Below are 16,955 nucleotides of genomic sequence, written 5' to 3' on the forward strand. Positions count from 1 at the left end.
CTGTAGGCTAATGCTTATTGTTGTGTTGGCAGAAGAGCCAACACTGTGTTACTATTGGAGGCCGAAATGCACGCGTTTAGCTCACGCAGGCTGGCTTGAGGAGGGTAGGACTCTACTGACGTGAGGTCTGGAACATGACAACGAATGAGAATTCAGAAAGCGGACGTAATTACTTTCATGTTGTTGTTGTTGTGGTCTTCAGTCCTGAGACTGGTTTGATGCAGCTCTCCATGCTACTCTATCCTGTGCAAGCTTCTTCATCTCCCAGTACCTACTGCAACCTACATCCTTCTGAATCTGCTTAGTGTATTCATCTCTTGGTCTCCCCCTACGATTTTTACCCTCCGCGCTGCCCTCCAAAACTAAATTGGTGATCCCTTGATGCCTCAGAACATGTCCTACCAACCGATCCCTTCTTCTGGTCAAGTTGTGCCACAAACTTCTCTTCTCACCAATCCTATTCAATACTTCCTCATTAGTTATGTGATCTACCCATCTAATCTTCAGCATTCTTCTGTAGCACCACATTTCGAAAGCTTCTATTCTCTTCTTGTCCAAACTATTTACCGTCCATGTTTCACTTCCATACATGGCTACACTCCATACAAATACTTTCAGAAATGACTTCCTGACACTTAAATCTATACTCGATGTTAACAAATTTCTCTTCTTCAGAAACGCTTTCCTTGCCATTGCCAGTCTACATTTTATATCCTCTCTACTTCGACCATCATCAGTTATTTTGCTCCCCAAATAGCAAAACTCCTTTACTACTTTAAGTGCCTCATTTCCTAATCTAATTCCCTCAGCATCACCCGAATTACTTTCATACTTAACTCTAATCCATTAATGATGGACGTCGCTCTTGAAGGTACATGATTCACAATATTATCTGTTCAGATCCTGAAGTACTTATACTAACTGAATATGGCGCCTTGCTAGGTCGTAGCAAATGACGTAGCTGAAGCCTATGCTAAATTGTCGCCTCTGCAAATCAGAACGTATGTAGTCAGTGAACCATCGCTAGCAAAGTCGGCTATACAACTGGGGCGAGTGCTAGGGAGTCTCTCCAGACTAGACCTGCCGTGTGGCGGCGCTCGGTCTGCAATCACTGATAGTGGCGGCACGCGGGTCCGACGTATACTAACGGACCGCGGCCGATTTAAAGGCGGTGACACCACACTTACGACAATAAAAACTTTGAACATAGCTGCTAAGGTTCAGTGACCGTGTCAGAATTATATTAGAACAAAGAAGCCCTCGGTCACAAATATTAAATCAAAATTGACCAGGTTTCGACGCTAGTATGAGCGTTATCTTCAGGATTAAATTAACTGTTCTAAAACATATTAGGTATATAATACATTAATAAAATTAAAGTTTGTGCTGACTGGAAAGAGATGCAGTACTTACAAGTCACATTTTAAAAAATCTAAGCCGGAAAGGCGACGTCATGAATAGTTGTAAATAAGATGGCGAGCCGCTAAGGGCTGCTCGTACTTGAGTGAACAAGGTTCATGACGTCGCCTTTCCGGCTTAGATTTTTTATAAAAAAATTTGTGTGAAATCTTATGGGACTTTACTGCTAAGGTCATCAGTCCCTAAGTTTACCCACTACTTAACCTAAATTATCCTAAGGAGAAACACACACCCATGCCCGAAGGGGGATTCGAACCTCCGCCGGGAGCAGCCACACAGTCTATGACTGCAGCGCCTAAGACCGCTCGGCTAATCCTGCACGGCTAGATTTTTTAAAATGTGACTTGTAAGTACTGCATCTCTTTCCAGTCAGTACAAACTTTAATTTTATTAATGTATTATATACCTAATATGTTTTAGAACAGTTAATTTAATTCTGAAGACGACGCTCATAGTAGCGTCGAAACCTGGTCAATTTTGACTTAATATTTGTGACCGAGGGCTTATTTGTTCTAACATGCTTATGACAATGCTAATTTCTATGCGCTTGCAGACTTATTGGGACAGGAAGCAACGATGAAACACTGCTGGCTGTGGCAAAATATGAAAATGCCACATGGTGTACGCCTCTTCTCGCGGGTGCAGCTACTGGTATACCACGACCAATCCCAAAGACTCATCGAGTATGACAATTTTAAAGTAGCGGACGCGTATTTTCATCCTTATCACGTCGCCTTTCGTTTCTAGAGCTCTTCAAGCTAGGGTGATAAAAAAATCAGTTGTTGTTGTTGTTGTGGTCTTCAGTCCTGAGACTGGTTTGATGCAGCTCTCCATGCTACTCTATCCTGTGTTAGCTTCTTCATCTCCCAGTATCTACTGCAACCTACATCCTTCTGAATCTGCTTAGTGTATTCATCTCTTGGTCTCCCTCTACGATTTTTACCCTCCACACTGCCCTCCAATGCTAAATTTGTGATCCCTTGATGCCTCAAAACATGTCCTACCAATCGATCCCTTCTTCTAGTCAAGTTGTGCCACAAACTTCTCTTCTCCCCAATCCTATTCAATACCTCCTCATTAGTTACGTGATCTACCCACCTTATCTTCAGCATTCTTCTGTAGCACCACATTTCGAAAGCTTCTATTCTCTTCTTGTCCAAACTAGTTATCGTCCATGTTTCACTTCCATACATGGCTACACTCCATACAAATACTTTCAGAAACGACTTCCTGACACTTAAATCTATACTCGATGTTAACAAATTCCTCTTCTTGAGAAACGCTTTCCTTGCCATTGCCAGTCTACATTTTATATCCTCTCTACTTCGACCATCATCGGTTATTTTACTCCCTAAATAGCAAAACTCCTTTACTACTTTAAGTGTCTCATTTCCTAATCTAATTCCCTCAGCATCACCCGACTTAATTTGACTACATTCCATTATCCTCGTTTTGCTTTTGTTGATGTTCATCTTATATCCTCCTTTCAAGACACTGTCCATTCCGTTCAACTGCTCTTCCAAGTCCTTTGCTGTCTCTGACAGAATTACAATGTCATCGGCGAACCTCAAAGTTTTTACTTCTTCTCCATGAATTTTAATACCTACTCCGAATTTTTCTTTTGTTTCCTTTACTGCTTGCTCAATATACAGATTGAATAACATCGGGGAGAGGCTACAACCCTGTCTTACTCCTTTCCCAACCACTGCTTCCCTTTCATGCCCCTCGACTCTTATAACTGCCATCTGGTTTCTGTACAAACTGTAAATAGCCTTTCGCTCCCTGTATTTTACCCCTGCCACCTTCAGAATTTGAAAGAGAGTATTCCAGTTAACATTGTCAAAAGCTTTCTCTAAGTCTACAAATGCTAGAAACGTAGGTTTGCCTTTTCTTAATCTTTCTTCTAAGGTAAGTCGTAAGGTCAGTATTGCCTCACGTGTTCCAACATTTCTACGGAATCCAAACTGATCTTCCCCGAGGTCGGCTTCTACCAGTTTTTCCATTCGTCTGTAAAGAATTCGCGTTAGTATTTTGCAGCTGTGACTTATTAAACTGATAGTTCGGTAATTTTCACATCTGTCAACACCAGCCTTCTTTGGGATTGGAATTATTATATTCTTCTTGAAGTCTGAGGGTATTTCGCCTGTCTCATACATCGTGCTCACCAGATGGTAGAGTTTTGTCATGACTGGCTCTCCCGAGGCCATCAGTAGTTCAAATGGAATGTTGTCTACTCCCGGGGCCTTGTCTCGACTCAGGTCTTTCAGTGCTCTGTCAAACTCTTCACGCAGTATCTTATCTCCCATTTCGTCTTCATCTACATCCTCTTCCATTTCCATAATATTGTCCTCAAGTACATCGCCCTTGTATAAACCCTCTATATACTCCTTCCACCTTTCTGCCTTCCCTTCTTTGCTTAGAACTGGGTTGCCATCTGAGCTCTTGATATTCATACAAGTGGTTCTCTTATCTCCAAAGGTCTCTTTAATTTTCCTGTAGGCAGTATCTATCTTACCCCTAGTGAGACAAGCCTCTACATCCTTACATTTGTCCTCTAGCCATCCCTGCTTAGCCATTTTGCACTTCCTGTCGATCTCATTTTTGAGACGTCTGTATTCCTTTTTGCCTGCTTCATTTACTGCATTTTTGTATTTTCTCCTTTCATCAATTAAATTCAATATTTCTTCTGTTACCCAAGGATTTCTATTAGCCCTCGTCTTTTTACCTACTTGATCCTCTGCTGCCTTCACTACTTCATCCCTCAGAGCTACCCATTCTTCTTCTACTGTATTTCTTTCCCCCATTCCTGTCAATTGTTCCATTATGCTCTCCCTGAAACTCTCTACAACCTCTGGTTCTTTCAGTTTATCCAGGTCCCATCTCCTTAAATTCCCACCTTTTTGCAGTTTCTTCAGTTTCAATCTGCAGTTCATAACCAATAGATTGTGGTCAGAATCCACATCTGCCCCAGGAAATGTCTTACAATTTAAAACCTGGTTCCTAAATCTCTGTCTTACCATTATATAATCTATCTGATACCTACTAGTATCTCCAGGATTCTTCCAGGTATACAACCTTCTTTTATGATTCTTGAACCAAGTGTTGGCTATGATTAAGTTATGCTCTGTGCAAAATTCTAAAAGGCGGCTTCCTCTTTCATTCCTTCCCCCCAATCCATATTCACCTACTATGTTTCCTTCTCTCCCTTTTCCTACTGACGAATTCCAGTCACCCGTGACTATTAAATTTTCGTCTCCTTTCACTACCTGAATAATTTCTTTTATCTCGTCATACATTTCATCTATTTCTTCATCATCTGCAGAGGTAGTTGGCATATAAACTTGTACTACTGTAGTAGGCATGGGCTTTGTGTCTATCTTGGCTACAATAATGCGTTCACTATGCTGTTTGTAGTAGCTAACCCGCACTCCTATTTTTTTATTCATTATTAAACCTACTCCTGCATTACCCCTATTTGATTTTGTATTTATAACCCTGTAATCACCTGACCAAAAGTCTTGTTCCTCCTGCCATCGAACTTCACTAATTCCCACTATATCTAACTTTAACCTATCCATTTCCCTTTTTAAATTTTCTAACCTACCTGCCCGATTAAGGGATCTGACATTCCACGCTCCGATCCGTAAGACGCCAGTTTTCTTTCTCCTGATAACGACGTCCTCCTGAGTAGTCCCCGCCCGGAGATCCGAATGGGGGACTATTTTACCTCCGGAATATTTTACCCAAGAGGACGCCATCCTCATTTAATCATACAGTAGAGCTGCATGTCCTCGGGAAAAATTACGGCTGTAGTTTCCCCTTGCTTTCAGCCGTTCGCAGTACCAGCACAGCAAGGCCGTTTTGGTTAATGTTACAAGGCCAGATCAGTCAATCATCCAGACTGTTGCCCCTGCAACTACTGAAAAGGCTGCTGCCCCTCTTCAGGAACCACATGTTTGTCTGGCCTCTCAACAGATACCCCTCCGTTGTGGTTGCACCTACGGTACGGCCATCTGTATCGCTGAGGCACGCAAGCCTCCCCACCAGCGGCAAGGTCCATGGTTCATGGGTGGAAAAAAAATCAGTATAAATTTGAAAACTGAATAAATCACGGAATAATGTAGATAGAGAGGTTGTAATGTCCCCACAGCAAATACCCTCTACCACGCACCAATTAATCATTTTCAATCAAACCATCCACATTCATTCGCTTTGGAAAAGTTATCTGATCTGATTTTCTCGTAATATATGCGGCGACAGCTCGTTGACGCCAAAGTTTTTTCAAGTGCATTTATTCTTTGAAATAACAGAGATGCATATATGTATTCTCCATGGTTGTTAGAGTGGTAACTAGGACAGCTTCTGGAGTATCTGTTGAGGGATTGACGTGTTTCTGAGAGATACATATTCTGCTTTTCTTCTCGCTAAAGCGATTCAATTAACATTTGTGCCGCTAGCGGTTTGTTTTGAAGAGAAAGAGATTGTAAAAGGAAAATAATTAAGGCGTGGAATCACCGGAGATCTGGACATATAAAGGAGATGGATTTAATACACGATTTCCTCCATAAATAAGGTTTGTAACTTTTTTGTTCTGGAGTGAATGAACGAATGAGTTTCTCTGAATCATTTGTTGATCACGTTGGCCCTGTAATTAGTGGGGAAGTTTCAGCTGTGTCGAAGAGAGCCTGCAATCACTGAGTCTGTCTTAAATCGTCCAAAAAGACTTCGTACACATCTGGAATTCGCAATCTTTCGTAAAAGGAACAAATTTTCCAAACGATTGATTCTCCCGACTGACTGCAGTGTTTAACAGTAATAATAAATGTAAAGATCTCTTACAGCAAGCCAGTCGCTGATTACCAAGACGAAGGACTCCACCAAAGATTCTATTTGGCTGATTCTTTTTATCACTATATCACGCAATGAAATCTTATATTAAAAACTATACATAGATAAAGGAGAGAAAGAGAGAGAGAGCGAATGAAAATAGAGATAATACTAATAATCCTCCATTAGTCTAATTTTTCGCCTGTCTTATCACGGATCAGCCAAGAACTTGAAGGGCCTTACTTTACTGTATAGACTTATGTGTGAAGGTGAAGGGATCTCAAAGACAACAGATACACGTCTATACAGACAAGACATTACACAGAGATAGCGGCTAGCTGCATTAATAATCTATTCTTAGATTAAAGAGACGGCAACTTATTATCCGAACATTTAAAATGTTAAAAGGTACAAATTGACACACATGCTTGGAATGACATGGGGTTTTATTAGAACCAAAAAAATACAAAAGTTCAAAAAATGTCCGACAGATCAGAATAGCAATAATTAGCATAACAAAGTAAGACAAAGCAAAGATGATGTTCTTTACAGGAAATCATCATTCCTCAACAATAGCTGTAGTCGAGGAATAATGTTGTGAACAGCACTGTAAAGCTTGTCCGGAGTTATGGTGGGGCATTGACGTCGAATGTTGTCTTTCAGCAATCCTAGAAATGTCGGTCGATCACGATACACTTGTGACTTCAGGTAACCCCAAAGTCAATAATCGCACGGACTGAGGTCTGGGGACCTGGGAGGCCAAGCATGACGAAAGTGGCGGCTGAGCACACGATCATCACCAAACGACGCGCGCAAGAGGTCTTTCACGCGCCATCTGTCCGACATTTTGTGGACGTTGTTTTTTTTTTGTTCTAATAAAACCCCATGTCATTCCAAGCATGTGTGTCAATTTTTACCTCTCCATCTACATTATTCCGTGGTTTATTAAGTTTTCAAATATATACTGACTTTTTGATTACCCTGTATTTTGCAGGCCTGTTCACCTCTGCATACCTAGTGCTCCCAACACGCATTCGAAACTGCTTACCGTATTCAAGTCTCCCTTTGTAATTTAACCTCCCCCCCCTCCCTTCCCGTTTCCCTCCATTACTAAACCGAACAGAAGACAACACAACGGAACAGAAGGGAATCGAAGCATTTCCGATGTGATGTTGTATAAAGAGCGTTGAAAGTTAGGTGGAATGATAAGGTAAGATTGAGGAGGTTTTCCGCAGGATCGGTAAGCAAAGGAGTACATGGAAAACACTGACAAGAAGAAGGAACAGGATGATAGAAAATGTGTTAAGACATAAGGGAATATCTTCCACAGTACTAGAGGAAGCTGTAGGGGGTAGAAACTATAGAGGAAGACAGAGGTCCGAATGCATCCAGAAAATAATTGAGGACGTAGGTTGAAAGTGCTACTCTGACTTGAAAAGCTTGAAACAGGAGAGGAATTCGTGGCGGGACGCGTCAAACTAGTCAGAAGCTAACGACTCAAAAAAAAAAAAAAAAAAAAAAAAAAGCGAATAACCCGTCCTTTAGTCAACTCGTGTCATGAGACTCTATTCCTCTCACTTATATTCAGTACATCTTCATTGATCACTCAATCTACTCATCTAATCATCAAAATTCTTCCGTGAAATCGTATTTCAGTATCAGCTGAGTCATATGGTTCCTAATCATGAAGATCAAAATGTTTAGAGCTTATGAAGCGTACTACATGGAAGTTTTCACAGTCTCTACGAATAGTAGAGAACATCAAACATAAAAGTACGAACTCTAAATTACGCAGCCAGCCGGGGTGGCCGAGCGGTTCTAGGCGCTACAGTCTGGAGCCGCGCGACCGCTACGGTCGCAGGTTCGAATCCTGCCTCGGGCATGGATGTGTGTGATGTCCTTAGGTTAGTTAGGTTTAAGTAGTTCTAAGTTCTAGGGGACTGATGACCTCAGAAGTTAAGTCCCATAGTGCTCAAAAATAAATAAATAAATTACGCATCCAATTAATAAACAGAGTATTCCGAGGTGCAGGGCAACAATTCGCTTCAGTTTCTCCACGTCAAAACATTTGGTCTTGCTGTGAGATGTCTTCGAGAAGCACTCCTCTTTAGCGGCTGCTCAGGGTATTAAGTCACGGAAAAAGTGTGCTTCTGAAGAAGAAAATGCAATTAATCTCCGAAAGAGCTAATCCACAGAGCCCATGTTCGCTTTGGAACCACTCCTCCCACCTCCTATATGCCATGCATCAGAGAGGACATTAGGGGAGATGGATATTTATAACCGATCTGCCTCCAGTAAGGTGAGAGGCGAACTATGAAAATATATCTCAACCAGTTCTCGTTAGGCAGCCATGTTTTTTGACAAATTGTACACAAATTCCCCGATCACCTGAGAACTATTAACTAGTAAATTACAGTTACTTATACTGGGCGTCACGATTATTTTAGTTTTTACTCTCTTTGTTTGATGAAACGTGCTGCTTTCATCGCAAATGAATCACTGGAGAGTAGCGAAAACTATCGTCTCCACACTTTCTTTACTACGGAGTATTTTTTTAATAGTGGCATCACCAGCACATTATACATATGTTTAACATCGTAATCAGAACTTCATTTTGGTGTAACAGTAGCGTCAGCAGCACATCGTAATCAGAACTTCAGACTGGTATACTTTACGCATCGTATGAACTTCAGATGGAATCATTGTGAATGCTGATGAGATTCAGTTACCAAGTTTAGTGGCGGAGGCAGTTCATAACACGTTTCTCGACGAGGCGAACAAATGGTAGGGAGACACTCTTACATCGGAGACTGCAGCTAGGGGATCGCGTAGGGCAGTGATTCATGTTCGTGTATCAGAATAACGCCTTACGTAAAATGCCTTGCTCGTCGTGGGACGTCTTTATGTAATGACACAGAGCAGACTTCAAGGCCAAAACCAGTCTTATACAAAAAAAAAAAAAAAAAAAACTCACGCAATAAGCTGGACAATGAAGGCCGAACGGAAAATAACCGAAAGGCGGCCGACAGTTTTATTTTAGGTAGAAAAAATTGCGACAAACTACAAAAACTACGAAACAATAAAAATTCAGACCGAAGTACGATAGCGACGAAACGTTATATTCGTATCCCAGAGAAGTAATATCTTTGGTGCGGCCATCACGCTTGTAAGTTTTTCACTGCTTCCTTGAATCATTTCAAGGGAATGCTACGATAATTCCTTGAACAAGATCAGACTTTGTTCCTTCCATCACTCACCCAAGAAAGAAAGAAACATGAAAACTTCATGCTGTTATTTTCGGCAGAGCAGAACTAGTCTGTTTTGAGGGACATAGCCTAATTCAGTTGCATTCTTTATAATAAATGAAAGCAGTTCGTTGCGTCAGAAAATATTTGCTCACTATTTGGTCACGTTCCGGTGGTTGTTCACTTGAAAACCGTATTAAAAGTTTCCTGGAAGTTCCAGAATATGATAAGTCTATTGGTCGATTCTAAAAGGGAGCAAAATCTGCGACAGAGCCTCGGAAAGAAGGAAAAGAGGAAGACAAGCGGCATTTGAAGCGCATTTGTTGTTCAAGTGCACTTACGACGACGAAGGAGGACACGGAAGTATTTCTAAAATCTGTGAAGAAACACACCAACACATCTTCGTACAGCCGCTTTCTGGCCCAGTTTGAGATGCAAAAGCAGTAGACTTCGTGGATCCACAGAAAAGCAAAATGGATATAAAATTATTTTATAAATAAATAAATAATAAATTTGTCCATAAAATTTTTTTATGGACAATTACAACTCAACGTTCCCTCGAAGCCCTGGCTCTACACAGGTGAAATGAATAAAACGAAGTTCCATAATCAACATTAAATTTAATTACGGATCATTGGCGAGCCATCTTCACAGAAAGTACAGCAGGTACATAACATTAACCATTATCAACCAATGTACCAGTTATTCTGCACGAAAATAATATATTAATTCTAAAAATAATTATGAAATGTGCTAGCTACTGAAACTGACCATAGGTTAAATTAAATGATAATAAGTGTGTTTGAGTGTGTTAATAATGTCTGAATGCAGTTCGTCGTATTCCGACGCTGAACTGCCAGTGTCGTTGCTATGAAAATTTGCCAGTTTCTCGTCGGTGTAACTACATTGTCTCTTAAATAAACCAGTGTGACGTCACTCGTGCTTTTTGCTTGCGCTGATAGCTGCAACCACTCGCCTTCCGTTTCTAAGCATTACAGAAACCGCTCATACCTTACAACATTTAGATCAAAACACGACGATTTTTTCAAGGATCTGACTGGAGAGAAAAAGAGAACAGCGACTCTCGTTCTCAGCACAAAGAGCTGACGATCTACAAGTAAGAGGCGAGTCGTCTTACGATAATGACGTCATTGGTTCCAAGGGCAAAATCTCTGGCCGTCTGTGAGATCATCCGCCGGTTCCGGAACGAGAGGAAAGAGCACGGACGGACAGGATAGAAGCGCGAGCGGTCTGGAGGTTTCACGAGCGAAAGGCACGTAGCGCGTGGTGGGCAAGGACAAGTCGACAAAGGCGCTTTCCTCCGTGTCTCCTTCCCGACAATGACGCTGCTGTCCCGGGCCGCTAAAAGGGAGAAAGGTGATAAAAGGGGTACGCGATTGACTACTGCAGGACTCCTCTTTTCTGAAGAGGAGGAAATCTCATACGTGCTGGCTTGTGCGCAACGGTATGAAGAGTGGGCAGTACAGCTTTCAATGACAATGGCAATATCTCAACCGTTTAAGGGGCTCCGGAACGCCCTATACTTGCAATGTTAAAATAACGCCTATAAATTACATCTTTCCTCACAAAGTATTTGAGGTAGGAAGTTGAACTTTTTACAGATTATTTATTGGAATATGGGCTACAACTTAACACAGGGATTTTACAAAATTTTAGTTCAGTTATTAAAGATGATTTTTTTTTTCAATTGTAATGAAAATTCACAACATTTTTTTGCAATTTTTTATTTATATATTCAAAAATATACAGTTTTTTGGAAAAAGGCTGTGTTAAACTATGCAGAAGGTACTGTGTAACATTTACTGAAAGTTTGAAACAAATATGTTTGGAAGATCCTTAGAAAACATGTAATTAGTATGAGAAAATAAAAGTTTTGGGAATCGAGCGACAAAGATTGGATTTACTTTTTAGTGCATTCCAGGTCCACAGGATGGATTATCTTCATCCTCTGCAAACTCCTCCTCCAGCTTCCTCTTGTTCCTCCTCCTGTTTACTCTTGCTTGTATTTCTAGACTCTTTACAGCCCTGTCTGCAGCCCGAAGGCGTTCTTTGTCTAAAGCAATCATCGCTCGTACCATGTTAGAATGTTATTATTTACAGTAATAACACATACCTTTGGCTTTCCAACATTTCTCCTTTTCTTAAAAGCCTTCAGAGGATTTCTAATAACTTTACTTTTACTCATTATTATACTTCAACAAAACAGAGACTCAAGAAACAAATTAATTACGAATATTTTCGAGATAAACAGAATAAATAAAAATGAAACAATCGACAATCACACCAGCGATACATATTGAACCATCACAGGTTAGCCACAACACATACTTTATCTCCCATCACTAAAATGTACCTGATGAACACGGACGTTAATAATAACACCATTTGACAGTAGTTTAACAGCGCCACAGTGGGTCACGCCCATGTAGAACACATTTCAAAAAAAAATTAAAAATAATGGTAGTCTTCGGAATTGAATAAATTATATATCTATTAAAAGGTAATAGTCTGCAGATTCAGAAAACGCAAAAAAGTAAAAATTGAACTTTTCATGATTTTGAGCCTTTCCGGAGCCCCTTAATCGAAACAAAAGTGCTATGTTTATTTAGCACTCTATGCTGCAAGAACTACTAGCACAGAATCAATCAATAGTACAATCACTGCTTCGAACACTACTCCTATTCCGTCAAGTTACTTCTAAATTTGATTCGATTCTGTAGTCACTAAAATAACAGCATATACCCTCAACCCACGAAGTTTCATTTCTTTTGCTCCGCCCCTTCTGAGTGCTTCAATTTTGTTGTCACGAGCTTAAATGCCGAAGTGTTTCATCACCTCGGGGCAGCATGGCTCTCGCCTTCCAGTAGCCTCAGACGTGAACAGAGAGCCTTCATCTGTGACGTGGTCACGACAGCACCTGTGCCTTCCAGACACATCACTCGCGCGAGCTTACGTCTCTCGCACGGATCAATGAGTCACGTGCAATAAGCGTTGTCATAACGACAGATTGCCCTTGGTCGGTCCCGCTCGGTTCAGCTTGTGAAAGCGATTTGTGCTCCTTATGGAAACAACTAGCGGTTTCTGTTCACATAACATAGCGTCACTACAGATGGAAAAAGCAATTAAATAAGGAGAATTGTTCAAACAGAAAGTGCCATCAGTAAAAAGAAGAAGATATTGAAGTCAAAACTTATTGTTGTTGTGGTCTTCAGTCCAGAGACTGGTTTGATGCAGTTCTCCATGGTACTCTATCATGTGCAAGCTGCTTCATCTCCCAGTACCTACTGCAACCTACATCCTTCTGAATCTGCTTAGTGTATTCATCTCTTGGTCTCCCTCTACGATTTTTACCCTCCACGCTGCCCTCCAATACTAAATTGGTGATCCTTTGATGCCTCAGAACATGTCCTACCAACCGGTCACTTCTTCTAGTCAAGTTGTGCCACAAACTGCTCTTCTCCCCAATTCTGTTCAATACCTCCTCATTAGTTATGTGACCTACCCATCTAATCTTCAGCATTCTTCTGTAGCACCACATTTCGAAAGCTTCTATTCTCTTCTTGTCTAAACTATTTATCATCCACGTTTCACTTCCATACGCGGCTACACTCCATACAAATACTTTCAGACACGACTTCCTGACACTTAAATCTATACTCGATGTTAACAAATTTCTCTTCTTCAGAAACGCTTTCCTTGCCATTGCCAGTCTGAATTTTATATCCTCTCTACGTCGACCATCATAAGTTATTTTGCTCCCCAAATAGCAAATCTCATTTCTTTAAGCGTCTCATTTCGTAATCTAATTCCCGCAGTATCCCCCGATTTAATTCTACCACATTCCAGTCAAAACTTAAGATGAAGAAAATCAAGAAAACGTATCTGAAAGCACATGTTTGGAGTACGGCAGTGTATGGCTGTGAAATCTATACCTTGAGGACTGAGGAAAGTAAAATACTGAATTCTAATGAGATGTGGTAATACGTAACTAATGCACTGATAAGTTCGCGAATGACCAAGTCCTTGAAAGAGTGGGGGAGAAGAAGTTTTCATGGAACATTATCGTATTGTAGAAAGAAGACTTCAGATTCGTATTCATCTACTGAGAGGTGAGGGTTTCCTGTAAATAACAATAATGGAGGTATGTGCCAATAAAAAAAAAAGAACTAGGGGAAGACCACAACAGAAGTACATACAGGATGTTAGGGGTATATGTGCACATACTGTTTATTGGTGACTGAGAACAGTGTACTGAACAACATGAAAACAGTATTTACTTCATTCGCAGGCTAATAATTAATAGCTGTTAGGAGCAGTATGTTTTTAGGTTGTTTAGTACTTCCTAGTAGCATGAGCAAACCAATAATGCTTATTTTCCCCTGGTGTTCAACCGTGGACGTGTGGACGCAAAACAGTTAGTCTATAGTTCATTTAACGATGCAGTTACGATCGTGCAGAAAATATCAGGTAGTAAATTATGTGTCGTGTTTGCGGAAAGACTGATGGACACAGAGAAAAACAACTAACATACTGAAATGGGTACATATTGAGTTACCAATGATCACAATATCTACAGTTACTACCCTACCACCCTGTACATCAAGTTATGAAAAATATCAGCTGTAATTCCTACACAGGAATGAAGATGATGGGAAGACGTGAACGCTGGGATCCTGCTGCCAAACAGTCCACGACCTTAACACTAAAGGAGGGAAGAAGCGAACAGTGTGATACAAATTTAGCAATATGCCACAAACCATGAATTATTAGAGGAGAAGAATACTACAACTTTAGCTTCTCCGGGATGTTGAGAATACCTTAAGAGTTTGACTTATGCTAATGACGGGTTCCATGACATCACTTTCTCTTTATTAGCCACATGTGTTTTCTGCTTAATTAATACTAAAAGGGATGCTGCTGGCGCCAGTTAGGATCCTGTCCTTTAGCTGCATAAATGCGTACAGGGGAACGTTTACGAACACAATCAGAGAACGTTGTTTGCGGTCTATAATTTTGTCGACATCAAAAAAACCGGTCACTGAAAGTTCGTATTGAAAATTAGATATCTATGCAAGGGTCGTACAATAGATTCCTGCCTCTTTTGGCGAAACATAAGAAAATCAAGGCGTTTGAAATTATCAGGAAAATATGTGTATAAAAAAAATGGTTCAAATGGCTCTGAGCACTATGAGACTTAACATCTGAGGTCATCAGTCCCCTAGAACTTAGAACTACTTACACCTAACTAACCTAAGGACATCACACACATCCATGCCCGAGGCAGGATTCGAACCTGCGACCGTAGCGGTCGCGCGGTTCCAGACTGAAGCGCCTAGAACCGCTCGGCCATCCTGCCCGGAAAATATGTGTAAGTTATAGGGAAAGAAATAAATAATCTTTTAGCCTATAGTCATAATTTTTATTTTGCCTCCTGGGTACTGGTTTCGGTACACAGTAACATCCTCAGGCCGTCCTATTATGAAAAAGATGTAGTGCATGGAACAACAATGCATGAAAAATCTACAAAATATTTTTCTCTATCACAACAAACGTATTGTATATACTGTAACCTTCAAATGTACTCGTGTGTGTAGCCCCTTAGCTATGGCATGCAGTCGTCACCTTCGCTTCCCAAGTAGGTGTGTCAAGTACTAAAAGTAAAGGTCAGTTTTAAGCTTTAAATAGCTGTAAATTGCGACCGGTAGTGCTAAGAGTGCTCTCTACGCACAGAGTTTCATTTTTTACCTCTTAAAAAGAGTCACAATGTAAAATATATCGAAACAATACAAAAATAAAAATGGCATAAAATATGAAATTAAGAGGATACATGATACAATAGTCCCCACAGTAATAAAACAGCCAAAGCTAAATAGCAAATTGGCCAAGTTTTCATTGACCGTTTGCATACGGTTTATATTACTATAAAGCAGGGGTAAGGAACTAGCTACACATTTTCAGGACACGCCGTATGCCATACGTTTGCTGCTGCAGAGAAAAATATTTTGTAAATATCTCATGAATTGTTGTTCTATGTACTGGAGTTTTTTAATCGTAGGATGGCCTGACCGTGGCATGTGTACTTAAACCTGTAGCCGGTAGACGAAAAAAAAATGCGAGTGTAGACCAAAATACATATTACTTCTAAAGTACATAGATCGCTCTTCCAACCGACAGTATGCCAAGAAGATGTAGGGAAAAAATCAAGAAAATAAGAACGAAAGGTGATAAAAGAACTGGTCGAAGTAAAAAGTATGTAAGAATGCGATGCAATCCTTTTCCCTAACTGTTCAACATGTACATCGAACAAGCAATGAAGGAAGCCGGCCGGAGTGGCCGAGCGGGTCTAGGCGCTACAGTCTGGAGCCGCGCGACCGCTACGGTCGCAGGTTCGAATCCTGCCTCGGGCATGGATGTGTGTGATGTCCTTAGGTTAGTTAGGTTGAAGTAGTTCTAAGTTCTAGGGGACTGATGATCTCGGAAGTTAAGTCCCTTAGTGCTCAGAGCCATTTGAACCAATGAAGAAAATAAAAACAACTGTTCAGGAGCGAGATTAGAATTCAAGCTGGAAGGATATGAATACTAAGATTCGCTGTGATATTGCTATCCTCAGAAAAGGCGAGGAAGAATTGCAGAATCTGTTGAAAGGGTTGAATAGCCCAATGAGCACAGAATATGGATTGAGGAAAGTAATGAGTAGTAACAAAAATGAGTTTTGCAACGAACTTAACATCAAAATTAGGGTACAAGAAGTAGACGAAGTGAAGGCCACGAAACAACACAGGGCGTGCTATACATCGCACCTCCGACGGCTGCGACGTAACTCTTTCCATTTAGTTTGGTGGTTTTATGTAGCGTTTTCAACAATGTTTTTTTCGTCATGTACCCTTTATTATCGATTCGACGCTCACTCGAGCATTTCATATCCGCTGCGGTCTCATTTTCTGTTGCCTTAGAATAAATGAAAAATGCAGATGCAGGTGTGACTTGCCATGTCCTGATGAATATTGAGCTGAGCAGACGTAAGTAAAGCAAGCCGCGCTCTCGCTTCCTCACATTTCCTTAAATTCCTTACTAATCGGTGAATTAAAGTATACGTTGGACTGGGCCAGTTAATTTGATAATGTATTTAATGCAATCTATGTTAAAAGTAGAAAGATGGTCGAGGAAGCAGTTGCTTAAAAAATCTTTGTGGGCAAGGGTGGGTGGATATAAAAAATACAATAGAACAGGCAAAGAGAGCACTCCTCGACAAAAGAAGTGCGCTGGTAAAGGGTATTCTAAGGAAAAGAGCAACCGTTAACTGCATTAACTGCGAACAATAGAAGCCACTCTGGCATCCACGTTCCTGATACTGCCGCCGTAAGCAGGGAGCCTCTAAATTCTAAATTCTGACGCGGCTCGTATCATTTCCAGTTATGCACTTGAAAACGATGCGCGTTTACT

General features: G+C 40.8%; 1 protein-coding gene across 3 annotated transcripts in view; it reads right to left on the reverse strand.

The window, feature by feature from the left end:
- Positions 1–16,955, reverse strand: part of LOC126188868 (dual specificity tyrosine-phosphorylation-regulated kinase 4) — a 642,300-nt gene that overhangs the window by 162,443 nt on the left and 462,902 nt on the right. The gene's annotated exons all lie outside the window — the stretch shown is intronic.

Source organism: Schistocerca cancellata, chromosome 5, assembly GCF_023864275.1.
Source record: "Schistocerca cancellata isolate TAMUIC-IGC-003103 chromosome 5, iqSchCanc2.1, whole genome shotgun sequence".
Classification (NCBI taxonomy): domain Eukaryota; kingdom Metazoa; phylum Arthropoda; class Insecta; order Orthoptera; family Acrididae; genus Schistocerca; species Schistocerca cancellata.